Source organism: Labeo rohita, chromosome 15 (assembly GCF_022985175.1).
Source record: "Labeo rohita strain BAU-BD-2019 chromosome 15, IGBB_LRoh.1.0, whole genome shotgun sequence".
In the NCBI taxonomy this organism is placed as follows: Eukaryota; Metazoa; Chordata; class Actinopteri; order Cypriniformes; family Cyprinidae; genus Labeo; species Labeo rohita.
The window spans coordinates 16211994-16226628 of NC_066883.1; the positions used below are offsets into that span (position 1 = coordinate 16211994).

The following is a 14635-nucleotide window of genomic DNA, read 5'->3' on the forward strand; positions in this document are numbered from 1 at the left end:
AAGTGGATATTATTTTTACAGATTAATTAAAAACCACTGCTTGGATTTTTATCATTATAGGGTAGATTTGTACATACACTGCCAACACACATTAATGTTCAAACAACATGTTAAAGTGAACTTTGCATCCGATGACTTCATGTCCGCAGGTTGAAGTGACCCTAATAATGTAATATTTAGTCCCCCTCAAAATGCAATTGGGCTACTTTTGGGATAGTTTTGTGTAGCAATTGGGCAGGTTTTGTTGTGAAAACCTGGCAACCCTGGACTCAATTGTATTGCCTCAGAAGATTTGGGATATTAATACTTTGTGTAATTAAAAGTAATTAATAAATTGTGACTATAGTTGTATCTGGCTGTTATATCCTGTGTTTTATATTGACAAATTGTTAGGTTTAGGGGCAGGGGTTGGGTTACATGCTCACAAATGTGTAAATAGTAATGTAAAAAAAAAAAATTGGACTGTTTACATTGAAAAAAACACACCCCAACATATATACAATAATGGCAAAATTATTATCCAGTATATAATTTAATCATGACGATAAAATTCCTAATGCCTTTCGTGTCAGCATATTGACGCCAACGTTTTTTTTTTTATGTAAAGCAATGGAGGACCCTGCATGTCGAAAAATTATGCTAAAGGATACCCTGTGTGTCAAAAAGTGACACCAAGTGGTCCTGACCAAGCATCAGTATGTGACGAGTTGGGAGTAAAAAGGTGTCGATTCCCATTTAAGTCCACTATATGGAGAAAAATCCTGGAATGTTTCCCTTAAAAAAACCTTAATTTCATTTTGACTGAAGAAAGAAAGACATGAACATCTTGGAAGGCATGGGAGTGAGTGAATTATCAAGAAATTTTAATTCTGGAAGTGAACTAATCCTTTAATGTATATTTTCATATACGTATACATTACATTTTAATTCAGCTACATACATTTTAAATTGGCAGGGATAATGAAAATTTAGTATAGCCATCTTCAAACCATCTTTGGTTGAAGCAAACGTAATATTTTTGATAAACAAATATTTTCATTCAAAATATAAATAGCACAGGACCAGTTGAAGACCCTGGTTTGTTGAATCTAGCATGGAAGAACTTAAGTAGCCTTCACAAAACACCAACCCGAACCGCGTAACACACTTCTGGGATTAATTGAAATGCCGACTGTCGGCCAGACCCCATCGCCTATCATCAGAGCCTGACCTCAGTGATACTCTTGTGTCTTAATGGGAGCAAATTTATTTGTGACCCAGCGTCTACTGGAAAGCCTTCACAGAAGAGTGGAAGCAGTTATTGCAGCATTTGGATGACTAACTCTCTATTAATGCTCATGGATTTGCAATTAAATGCACAACCTAACCAGCACAACTGGTATGACATTTAGGTGTCCAGTGCATTTGGCCGTGTGTTTGTACAAAGTGAGAATGTAGTTGAATCAAACAATTGATTTTTGTTTTGTTTTTGTGGGTACCCTTGAGTTTTCTGGGCCAAGTACTTCATCACCCTCCCCTTTGTCCCCCAGCCTTCTGGTTTTGGCAGAGCTTGAAGGCTTTTACCTAATCAGGCCAGACAGTGTGTGACTGATTAAGAATTTGATTGCAGGAGAGGAGGACGGGGACAGAGAGCTCACGCATACACATTCATCCAGACATACATCTTTTGTCGCAGACACACAAATAAAGTCTTTTGCATTCAAAATTTTTACATGGTGTCCTATATAGTTCCAAATACTTTGAATTTTGTGGTTTCTTAAAACATGTGTTTCCAATAAACTATCGACGCTAACCTGAAGCAAACTGTCTGCAGACACATGATCCATCTCTGTCAATGGTTCTTGGTAAATGAAAGCCAACCAACTTCATTATTACATCAAACCTTCTTTGGAGACCTCAATAAACAACTGAATGGTTTTAATTAAGAATGAGGTTGTGCGCTTGTGTTTTTAAACATGTTCACTGGAGTGACTGAGGATCTCCATGGCACTGTGGATTCCAACCACTGCTCGTAAGATCATACCTTGACAAAAGAGCTGTGCGGTGATATGATTCATCTTCTTAAGCCGCAGTCAGTGTTTTTGTTTCTCTGACAACAGTTAGCATGGTAATTTAGATTTTATGGTCGGAAAAGTCGGAAAATTTAAATAGAACTCAAAAACTTTTTAAGGGATATTTTGAGGTTGTGGAAGTGAAGCTAACAAAAATATGTTCTAAAAATATTTTGCTGACGTTCCCATTAAAGTCTGTGTCATAGAATTGTTTCTAAACACATGATAAATGTTAAGAATGTATTGACTGTGAACTTTGCACTACTGAATTGTGGAGTTAGACAGTTAAACCAATATTTTTCACCAGTTTTTGGGTTCAGGATTTTTGGGTGCGACTGAAATCATGTTTCGATGACACACTGGAGTCACTGAGCATGGCCCCCGCCCTAACACTACAATAGACCAGTTTGCCGTTTGCAAGCAGTGATGATGTTTTTTTGTTTGTGGGCGGAGCCTGTCTGGTTTTAATTAAGTGCCACCACAATGCATACGCAGCTGCAGATGGTGTAACTGTGATGTCTACTCCAAATAGAGGGTTTGCACTTTTGTCACAGTTTGGGCAGTTACCCGGATGCACAGCCATATTGGAGATACTTGGACGTAAACAACAGCATGGATTGCACGGTTAATGTACTACTGAAATTGTTGTTCTGCTAATTTATGCTGTCTACGCCACAGGAAAATAAACATGTGAAAGCTGCTAAATCATATAGGGACGACTTAGTGAGCAGGAAAGGGGCAATATTTTGACAAACTGAAGTTAACAGGTGTTAGAGATATGTGTGAGCAGTAATAATTAAGATATTAGCCTAATATTTCACCTACCTGACCAGAAATTATGAGAACAGACATGAATGTTGTCAAGATTCTTGCCCTGGAAATCCTGATTCAGTTTGGCCAACCACAAATGCCTTTTGTTCCTCAGACAGTCTTTTGCACTCTGTTTTAATGGTTTTCCTGGTCCGACCGATTAGTACAACCCAAAACATGACAATAAGTGACCATTTTCAGCAGCAATAATCAGCAAAATATGCAAGTTTCATTCGATTCAGTAGCATTGTTTACGTTCAGTGCTGCCAATATGATGACACATCTGAAAACACTCTATAGAGTATATTAGCATCAGTTCGCCGTTCAATCGCGAGTTACTGTCATTACCTTTAGTTTAGTTAGCTACAGCCTAATGTTTGCTAGCTAGTAGTGATGTGAGAAGATCTCGAGACCAGTCGAGATCTTCTCACATTTTGCAGTGTTTACAGTAGAGCTGCATGATTAATCCTTAAAAAACCGAGATCGAGATTTAAACACCCACGTGATCTTTTTCCATTTCAGGAAAGCATTTCAGCATTTTTCTCCATATAATGGACTGCTATGGTGCCCCGATTTTGAACTTCCAAAATGCAGTTTAAATGCAGCCTCAAACGATCCCAATTGGGTTTGTAAACAATCACAGATTAGGAAGAAGGGTCTTATCTAGTGAAACGATTGGTTATTTTCATTAAAAAATACAATTTAAATACTTTTTAATCCCAAACACTCGATAAGACCCTTCTTTCTCGGCTGGGATCATTTACAGCCGCATGTGGGATTGTTTGAAGCCGCATTTAAACTGCATTTTGGAAGTTCAAAATCGGGGCAACATATCAGTCCATTATATATAAAAAAATGCTGAAATGTTTTCCTCAAAAAGCATAATTTCTTTACAACTGAAGAAGGAAAGACACGAGCATCTTGGATGACAACGGTGTGAGTACATTATATGTGAATCTTTGTCTGGAAGTGGACTTCTCCTTTAACAGCTGAAAGAGGCGGCAGCTTTCCCGAGAGTGGGCGTGGTTTCAGACACAGTGGACACACCCCCAGCATTTCAGAGCAGAGGTTACTGATTTTGATAACTTATTTTATTTACTTGCCGTGTTTTTTTGTTTGTTTGTTTGTTTTAAATCATTCAAATTTGGCTGGGTGGTTAATAAAGGTTTTTCTGTGGTGTGACAAATTCAAACATATTTAATGCTGCATTACATGGACTTAAAGTTATGAAAACGTTCTGAAAGGTCTTTCTGAAGTCAGTCATTACTATATATGTACATGCAGTATGTGTATATTCAAGCAGCCACATAAAGCAAATTGCACAGAGCGCATATAGGAAAAGTGCACACTTGGGGGTTACTGTCCCACTGCCGATTTGAACAGGCCCATACGGCGACACACCATGTTGCACCACACAGGCTGTGATTTCCTGCCATTCTCTCAGGACCCATCTGTTCCCACACTTTAGTGTGCTTTCTCAGCACCATCCATTTCACTCTCCGGGGACATATTGTTAAGGATGCCATGTCTGACCCACCTGCTTGTTAGTCATTACATAGTCGGTCATATTTTTGTCATATTTCACAGATGATATTTGAATAGCCGGAGCTACGGGCCAGGAAAAACAGCCCCCCAGAGGGAATGTGACTTTTGTTTGATTGTCAGCTCATTGAAATGTATGGTGAGAATAATTCTGCATGAACTACTGAACTATTAAGAGCTTCCTACTGAAGTGAACATATGGACAAATCATAATTAAATCTCCATTTAAAGAGATCTGACCATAACGTATGATCAGTATTTAAAGAAAAGAAAAAAAGGCTCAGTTGCACTGATTTCTGAAGTGCTCTCTGTGCTATAATACGTGACCCTCGATCACAAAATCAAGTATGGGTATATTTGTAGCAATATCCAAAATTATCTTTATTTATTTATGTCAAAAATCATTAGGATATCAAGAAAAGATCAAGGTCCATGAAGATATTTTGCACATTTTCTACCATAAATATATAAAAACCTAATTTTTGATAAGTAATATGCATTGCTAAGAACTGGACAACTTTAAAGGTGATTTTCTCAATATTTTGATTTTCTTTTGCACCCTCATATTCCAGATTTTCAAATAGTTTTATCTCAGCCAAATATTGCCATATCCTATCAGATCATACATTAATGGAAAGCTTATTTATTAAGCTTTTTTCAGTATAATTTTCAGTATTTTATGTATAAATCTCAATTTCAGAAAAACTGACACTTATGGTTTTGTAGTTCAGGGTCATATAATATAATATAATATAATATAATATAATATAATATAATATAATATTATAATATAATATAATAATGTTGTAGCTATTTTACTACATGCCCTCAAAAATTCTGTATTCAAGACTAGTTGCGCAAAGGTGTGCTGAATAAATCTGTTATTTGAAAAATGTCAGCTCCACAGCTCCAGTGCATTTGACCACAGCATTAGTAAGAAATAGGGGCTGAGAAACTAGTGATGGGAGCTTTTAGGGCTTCAAAATATCTTGGCTCTTGAGCAGCTGAGTGCTCTGTTTTCATGTTATGGTCTATTAGTGCAGTAATGGCTGTCAAATTCAACTTATTCTGCACGAGGCTTATTTTGCCAGTAACACTGCATGCGTTCCAACTCGGGATGTCGGAATTTTCCAAATTTCTACAAGAAACAGAATGTCACTGGAAGCTGGACATCCTTGGAACTTGGAAACTTGCTCAGAAACATCAGGGGCCAGTTGCATAAACTTAGCCTCTATGTTAAGACAGTGTCTTAAGAACTAGTTTGACCAACTAGCGGTTAGCCAAAGGGTAATCAGTCTTATTTTTTGCATTCAGAACTAATGTAACTGAATTTAAATAATGATGACTTTTAAAGCTGACTTACTTTTAAGACATCAGATCACAGTTGATGCAATTTGCTTAGGAAGATCACTGTTAACAATGAACATAAATTACTCAGATAAAACGAGTCAAATCTCTAACATTCACTTTAAATATATATATTTGTCCATGTGGAAAAAATGTAAAAATACTGAAAGCTCAATGATTCTAATTCTAAAATAAAAAGTTTTTTTTTTAAACTACACCCTTTTTAATATAACTACTTTTTAATATTCTCCTATGTTCACATCAGAGATATCTGTTTCAGAAAACGTAAAAAAAGTAGTTTCTCAGCCAACAGTATGATGCGCTTTGCCTTTAAGAACCCCGTAGAACCACGGTGCTCCCTTGCAAAACACAACCTCAGTGGGCGGGGTTAAAGCTAACTGCGCCTTTTAGCCAATAGCATAGGTCGAAACAAACACGTCAAATAGCGTCTGGACCAACCAGAGTGTTGCTATTAAAATTCTTCTTCAGACAGTTAACCAGTAATCGTGTTGCCTGTGCTAGATAAAAGCTCCTCACGAAAGACTGTTGTTTGTGAATCGATCACAGAAGATTTCCGCTCAGTTACGTATATTTACAATAACATATTTAAAGTAACCGTCTAATGCGATTGCGCAGCTTCACAATCCACCAAAATCAGGAGGGGCTTGTTTGAGACGGCTAGTAAAAACCTCTATGTGAAGTTGTGGTGATTTAACGGGCATCTGGCAACCTAGTGGAGGTGACGCGCTTGTATGTGATACAGTTGTGGCGAGCACAGCGTCGAGACGTTCAGAGTGTCGCATTTTAAAGCGGTGAATGGAACGGCTTGAGCGAATGGCACGTCCGTGCGTTAGTGTTCGACTACAAAGAGTTCTTGTGTAACCCACTCATCGTCTGTCGTGACGGATCTACCAAACCAGGTGCGTTTCTTCACACATAACGTTAATCTAAAAGTGTTGCAGCGTTACAATGTATTTGCATTACCATCCGTTATAACCGCATCTCAGTCTACATTCTTTCACCGAGAACCAAAACAACCCTATTCTAGTCCACCTTAAGTTTTTGGCTCTTTAAAAACTGGTCTTACGGCTCGTGTGTTTTGACTGGGGAAAAAATGATGCGGACTTGGCACATGCCAACATTTGAATTGAACTGTACAGGACTACAGCCGAGCTGTCACTGACACCAATCTGCTTTGTCTGTCAAACCCTGACGGGTACATGTCAAGTTAGATAAGAAGAAAAATATATGGTTAGTCAGCACCTTTATAATTGTTTGATTTTAAGCCATACTGTTTGTACTGATTATATAAACAGGAATTAATTGTATCAAAATTAAAAGTGTTCTTCTCATGTTTAGGTTTTTGTCAACAGAAGCTGTCTGTAGCCCCATGGCCTGCCAGTCAAATTCATAATTTATGGCCAGACAGAGCCTTGAGGTTCAAAAGATTATTTTAGACAATAGAAATACCTTTCACTGAATTTAGTTTGTGCATTAGTTCAATGAGAATGACTGGTAACTGATTTTCTTGTCTGATCTGAAAGTACACTGTTAGATGTGATATATGGCACAGAAATGTATCTATTTATGTGTGTGTGTATACATATGTGACACTGGATCACAAAACTAGTTATAAAGGTATATTTTTTCAATAATTTGCTAAAAGCTGAATTAATAATCTTTCCATTGATGTATGGTTTGTTAGGACAGGACAATATTTGACCGAGATACAAAGAAAAAAAAGAAAAAAAAATCAATATTGAGAAAATTGCATTTAAAGTTGTCTAAATTAAGTTCTTAGCAATGCATATTACTAATCAGAAATTAAGTTTTAAAATATTTACAGTAGGAATTTACAAAATATCTTAGTGGGACATGATCTTAATATCCTAATGATTTTTGGCATGAAAGAAAAACAATTTTGACCTATACAATGTATTTTTGGCTGTTGGTACAAATGATGACTTGGTTTTGTGGTCCAGGGTCACATATGTGATTTTGGCTGGGTTGACCCCTGAAATTGACTAGACTTTTGAAAAGTTGACATTTCTTGTAAAATCTTGCAAAATTTAAAATCTAAAATCAAAATCTAATTTGTTTTAATTAATTGTTTTTTTAGTTACATTTTTATTTTTATATTTAGGGCTGTCGAAGTGATTACGCGTGATTAAGCACATACAAAATAAAAGTTTGAGTTTGCCTAATATATATGTGTGTAATTATTATGTATATATAAATACAAACACATTAAGAAATATTTACAAGTATATATTATTATAATTTGTATATAATTTATATTATATATAAATAAAAATATTGTGTACTTAACATATTTCTCCTAAATATATACATTAATTTGTGTGTATATATATATATGTGTGTATATATATATATATATATGACCCTGGACCACAAAACCAGTCTTAAGTCACAGGTGTATATTTGAAGCAACAGCCAAAAATACATTGTGTGGGTTAAAATTATTGTTTTTTTTTTTTAATGCCAAAAATCATTAGGATATTAAGTAAAGATCATGTTTCTTGAAGATATTTTGTAAATTTCCTTCCTGTAAATATATCAAAACGTAATTTATGATTAGTAATATGCATTGCTAAGAACTTCATTTGGACAACTTTAAAGGCGATTTTCTCAATATTTAGATTTTTTGCACCCTCGGATTCCAGATATTCAAATAGTTGTATCTCAGCCAAATATCGTCCTGCCATAACAAACCATACATCAATGGAAAGCTTATTTATTCAGCTTTCAGATGATGTATTAATCTCAATTTTAAAAAATTGACCCTTATGACTGGTTTTGTGGTCCTTGGTCACACACACACACACACACACACACACACACATATATATATATATATATATAATGTATATATATATATATATATATATATATATATATGTGTGTGTGTGTGTGTATATATATGCACATAACAGTTACACCCAGTACACACATATATTAGGCAAACTTGACTTTTATTTTGTATGCGATTAATCATTTGACAGCCCTAATTTATATAATTATTTATTTCATTGGTATGTTTAGCTTCATTTGGAATTCATTAAACAACTAAGAATTAACAGCTGAGTGTTAGATAACTGTCATACATAGTCTGCTTTGAAAATCTATTTGATGGACAGTTGTTTCTGTTAACACTTCTGCTGTAACACTAACTTCTCTTGTGGTTTCGTCTCACAAGCGCAACACTCACGTATTGATCTGTCCTTGCATTTTGCACAATCATGGTTGTGTACAGAGACCTGAAATATGGACTTTCAACAAAGACCTTTCTGTGGTGTTGTGTCTCTTGTTTAGAAGCTAAAACACTGCCTGTGATGTGTCATGTTTTTAATCCTGATTAATTTGTGTGTGTTTTACTGCATGATTACTCAGGATTTTTCCAATAGTGAAGGTAGTTCTGACCCAGCCACTAGAAGGCAGTGGGGATTGAGATGTTTTTACTCGGAGATTGTCAGCCAATTCTGATGCTCAAGCACTATCATTTTGTACCGAATGTGAACTATGGAGAAATTACTCTGGAGGTTTTGTACTTGTGAGCTGATTGAATTGCCACTTCAGATCAGTTTTACCACTGCAACACCGCACTCTGGGCATCTTAGATGAAACACTCCAGTCGGTGCATCTGAATATTAGATTAGGCCCTTTGGTTCTCAAGTCCACATTGTCATAGATCATTTTAAATGTGCTGCAAAATGCGTTCAGTGTCGCACGATTCATTCAAGAACCTAAAAGCCTCTCTCAAAATCGCTGTCAAAATGTGGATGTACTCATATGAAGTAATGTGATCTTAAAAGGCTTTCTACAGCAAGCCTTGGGGTTGGAGGTCGCAAGAAATAAGACCGTCACAGATTAGCGAGTGCCTTAATGCCGCTCTTTATCCCAGTGTCCGTTTCAGCCGTGATTGAAGAATCGGGTTTAGCCAGTGGACAACAGATGAAACGTTTCTGACATTGCTGTATTTTAGGGATGTACCAATATTACAATTCTGATACCATTATGTGAATAATTTGATGTTATGGCTATTACGGATATTAAAAATCTATATAGTTTTGTGCAAGCAAAAATAATAGTGAATAAAATGTATTTAAAATTAAATATAATATTTTTAAATACTAGAAATCACAACATTAACTTGAAGTAAGATATATTTTAATTAACTTTTTTTTTTCAGTGTTGTTAAATTATTATGAGCTTTAAAGTGATAGTTCATTCAGAAAGGAAAGTACTGTCAGCCTCAAGTTGTTCCAAACCTCAATGAGTTTTTTTTTCTTCTATTGAATATAAAAGATATTTTGAAGAATGATGGTAACCAAACAGTTGAGGTACCAGATACCAGTACAATCTGACACATTAATAAAAAGATATTTTGAAGAATAAGGGTAACCAAACAGTTGCTAGTCCCCACTGACTTCAATAATATGAAAAACAACCCCAGAAACTGTCATTTTTGGGTGAACTTTCGCTTTAAGTGAAGGAAAAAGTAATCAAAGTAATAATATCAGTAATATCTGACACATTAAAAAACATATTTTGAAGATTGTGGGTAACCAAATAGTTGCTGGTCCCCACTGATTTCCATAATATAGAAAAAATAGTCAATGGGGACCAGAAACTGACATTTTTGGGTGAACTATCCCTTTAAGTGAGGGAAAAAGTAATCAAAGTAATAATACCGGTACAATCTGACACATTAAAAAATATATTTTGAAGAATAAGGGTAACCAAACAGTTGCTAGTCCCCATTGACTTCCATAATATGGAAAAAATAATCAATGGTGACCAGAAACTGGCATTTTTGGGTGAACTATCCCTTTAAGTGAAAGAAAAAGTAATCAAAGTAAAAAAAATACCAGTTCACCAGTTCAAGAATCTGACACATTAATAAAAAAATAATCAATGATATTTGGAAGAATAAGGGTAAAAAAATACAAACAGTTGCTAGTCCCCATTGACTTCCATAATATGGCAAAAATAATCAATGGTGACCAGAAACTGGCATTTTTGGGTGAACTATCCCTTTAAGTGAAAGAAAAAGTAATCAAAGTAAAAAAAATACCAGTTCAGTCTGACACATTAAAAAAAAGATATTTAAAAGAATGCTGGTAACCAAACAGTTGCTAGTCCCCACTGACTTCCATAATATGGAAAAAATAGTCAGTGGGGACCAGAAACGGTCATTTTTGGGTGAACTATCCCTTTAAGTGAGGGAAAAAGTAATCAAAGTAATCACACCAGTACCAGCTGACACATAAAAAAACAGATTAATATTATGAATATGGTACAGATATGTTGTGCAACTCCATTTATTAAAGGGATAGTTTATTTGATGTTTATCTGCTTACCCCCAGGGCGTCCAAGATGTAGGTGACTTTGTTTCTTCACGTAAAACACAAACCAAGATTTTTAACTCAAACCGTTGCAGTCTGTCAGTCATTTAATGGCAGTCAATGGCTACCAAATCTTTGAAAAAGTTAAAAAAAAACAGGAAAAAAGTAGTAAAAAAAAAACATACACAAACAAAACCAAATTAAACCCTGCGACTCGTGACGATACACTGATGTCCTAAGACATGAAACGATCGGTTTGTGTGAGAAACTGAACAGTATTTATAGCATTTTTCTTTTTTTTTTTTTTTTTACCTCTGATTCACCGCTATGTCCTACTGTCCTGAGTCCATGCACAGCATCTGGCGCGTGACGTGTATGTGCTCTGGCGTAGTATACGCAAACACCAGGACTGCAACGGTTTGAGTTAAAAATCTTCGTATGTGTTCTACTGAGGAAACAAAGTCATCTACATCTTGGATGCCTTGGGGGTAAGCAGATAAACATCAACTTTTCATTTTTGGGTGAGCTATCCCTTTAAGGTTACCTAAAGTCTTTTCTCAGTGCAACTGTAATGGTTTAACAGGTGAGGTGGTGAGTAGACAGTGGGTGGATGTACATGATTGTTAAGGAATGGCTGACACGTGACCCGAGCGCTCCTTTTGTGTCTTTTGTAATCGCTCAGAAATGCCATCAACACCCGGCTGTCAAATTCAGGAGTGATTGCACGGTTCTGCTCACGAAGCGCTTTCTGCATCAATCGTTCCCATTCTCTCCTCGTCCTTTGAATAGAAGCCCTCATATCTAAAATGAAAAGTATCCTGCTCACTTTGTCTGTTGCTCATTCATCGGTGCTGGATTTCATTTTCTGAGGTATCTTTTCTGAAGGGTTTTTTTCAAGTGGTCCAGATTGAACCTCCTTAGGAAGGATCAGTGTTGTATGAAAGAGAAGATTACGGAGTTTGATCTTTTCCCATGTCTGAATTGTTAGACGTTCTTTTTCTGTGTTGCCACAGTTTTTAGTCTAAGAAACGCATTTCCTGTGATACCCAGCTAACCCAAACTGAATTTTCTTAGGTCTTTTAAACATTCAATCTTTGGCTTTAAAGTTGTCATTAAACAGAAGTTGCAATAGGCTTTTCTTCTCTATTGTGACATATATCCGAGTGAAACGGCTCCTTGAAAAAATTGGGGACAAGTTCTTTTTCCAATTGGGAATTGATTGGATCATTGTTGTTTTCTAATGCCGCAGTCTCATGTGAAGGACAAGTGGTCCTGACTTTGCGCTGGTAAACACATCATCAGAGAAGAGATGCTGTAAGTTATATCGATTGTGAGGGCACATTAATAAAATAATAGTAATACCTTGATGTGCACAGATAAATCATTTATAATAAATACAGCAGTGTTGCATAAAAAATAAGAGAGGAAAAAAATTGAGATGCACTGATATTAAAATTGTAAGCATGTAATTATTTTCTTGCTATGTATGTAACAGTTTTAAATGCTAGAAATCACAATACTATTAAATTAAAGTAAGATATATTTTAATTTAAAATATTATGCTTTAAAGTGACAGTTTACTCAAAAAGGAAAGTACCGTGACCCTCAAGTTGTTCCAAACCTTTGAGTTTTTTTCTGGGGACCAGAAACTGTCATTTTTGGGTGAACTACTGCTTTGAGTGAGGGGAAAAAAGTAATCAAAGTATTAATACCAGTACAATCTGACACATTAAAAAAAAAAAAAAAAAAAAAATATTTTGAAGAATGTGGGTAATATAGAAAAAATAGTCTTTTGGGTGAACTGTCACTTTAAGTAAGGGAAAAAGTAATCAAAGTACTAATAGTAATACCTTGAGAAGAGAAGAGGGGGCACATGAATAAAATAAATAAATAAATTGATGTGCGTGGATAAATCATTTATAATAAATACTGCAATTTTGCATAAAAAATAAGAGGAAAAAAATTAGAGATGCACTGATTTAAAATTGTAAGCTTGTAATTATTTTCATGCTATGGATGAAACCGAGTAAAATGTGTGTGTGTGTATATGTGTATATGTGTGTATATATATATATAAAATACTAAATAAAATACTAAAAACATCTAATTAAATAACAATTAATTAATTTAATTAATTACATTTAAATAAAACATTAATCAAAAAACATGTCTAAGTAATTGAAATCTAAAGGCAATTTATCAAAAATAAAATTTAAAAAATAATTTTTTTTTTTATACATTTTTTAAAAGTTTTATTTTTACCAAATTATGTGTTTTCCGTTAATTTTCTGGATGCCATTTTGATTTTCATTAAATATTAATAATCGAAAGCATATCTAATTAATTGATTTTATAAAACATTTATGTATTATTTTATTTAATTTTTTCCAGAAATACTGTGTTGTGTATTTAAATTTTTCTGGTAAATACATTCTGGTAAATGTTTTTTTTGTCTGGTAAATATTCCTTAAAAATAATGTTTTAATAATAATTTTATTATTAGTACTAGTACTGTCATTACATTAAGTAAAATATTACTTCCATAGTTTCTTTTTACGGCGGAGGCTGAAAATGTTGCGAGCGTCAAAACCATGCGAATCGTATTTAAATGGTATTTTTGTGGTTTAATATTCACAGACACTAAATCATATCACATTTTAATTGAAGTGCTGTGACCTACTTTTGATTTATCCAAAATTTGGCAAATTTTGTGACATTCCGTGTTATGCAGTAAATTGACTGGATTCCGTGATTCTGTTGCGTTTTCCGCAACGTGGAAATCATAGGACCCTACATTCTTCATTCCAGAAAATGCAACCCCCCTTCATTGTTTTCTTAAAGTAGGGCGAGAAACCCTTCATGTCTTGTTAAAGAAACGCTTCTCAGGCTGTTCTTCTTATTAAGTGATGCTGTGGTCTGGTTTCAGCACAGGCCTGTGGAGGATTCCCAAACAGATCAATGTCAAATCCAGTGGAGGATATCCGTAACAGAAGTGTGGAAGCTCTATTAATTTAATACCAACACCTTCTTGATTTCTCTTTCACGAATGTGAAACGCGAGACCAAACGTTGCTTAACCACAACAGTAAATCAGCTAAGAGGCTGTTCCTCGGTGGTGTGGAGTGATTTACATCCAGATGATGCTGGCTTTAAAAGCGTCTGTTAATGACTGTGTAAACATCCATGCCTTCCATTTGTTCAATGTTTCCTTTATGATCGCTTCTCATTAGCTTTACTAGTCTGAGCATCCCACTCAGCGTGTGTGTCCGCCACTACCGAGATCCGTTTCTCCTCTGTGGAATAAGCTGGAGTGGGTTTCTAACATAAGCGAGCGTGAACCTAAAGCAGACAGGGAAGAGGATGAAACCGTGACTCATCCTGTGACACATTTCAGGGAAGATGTTCCTGAACAACATCGCTTCCTCCTGTGGAGAGCCTCATCCATTACACTGAGGATTCTGGGTGTGGAATTCCTGTTTACCATCTGTCAGCACTAATAGCCTGCGGCCAAGAAATCCAT

The 14635-nt window shown here is 35.3% G+C and overlaps 1 protein-coding gene across 2 annotated transcripts in view; it reads left to right on the forward strand.

The window, feature by feature from the left end:
* Positions 1–6262: 6262 nt before the first annotated feature.
* tpst1 (tyrosylprotein sulfotransferase 1) overlaps positions 6263–14635 on the forward strand; it is a 72960-nt gene continuing 64587 nt past the window's right edge. For both annotated transcript variants that reach the window (XM_051129233.1, XM_051129234.1), the window contains exon 1: positions 6263–6670. The gene's annotated coding sequence lies outside the window, so the exon portion shown is untranslated. The remainder of the gene's footprint in view (positions 6671–14635) is intronic.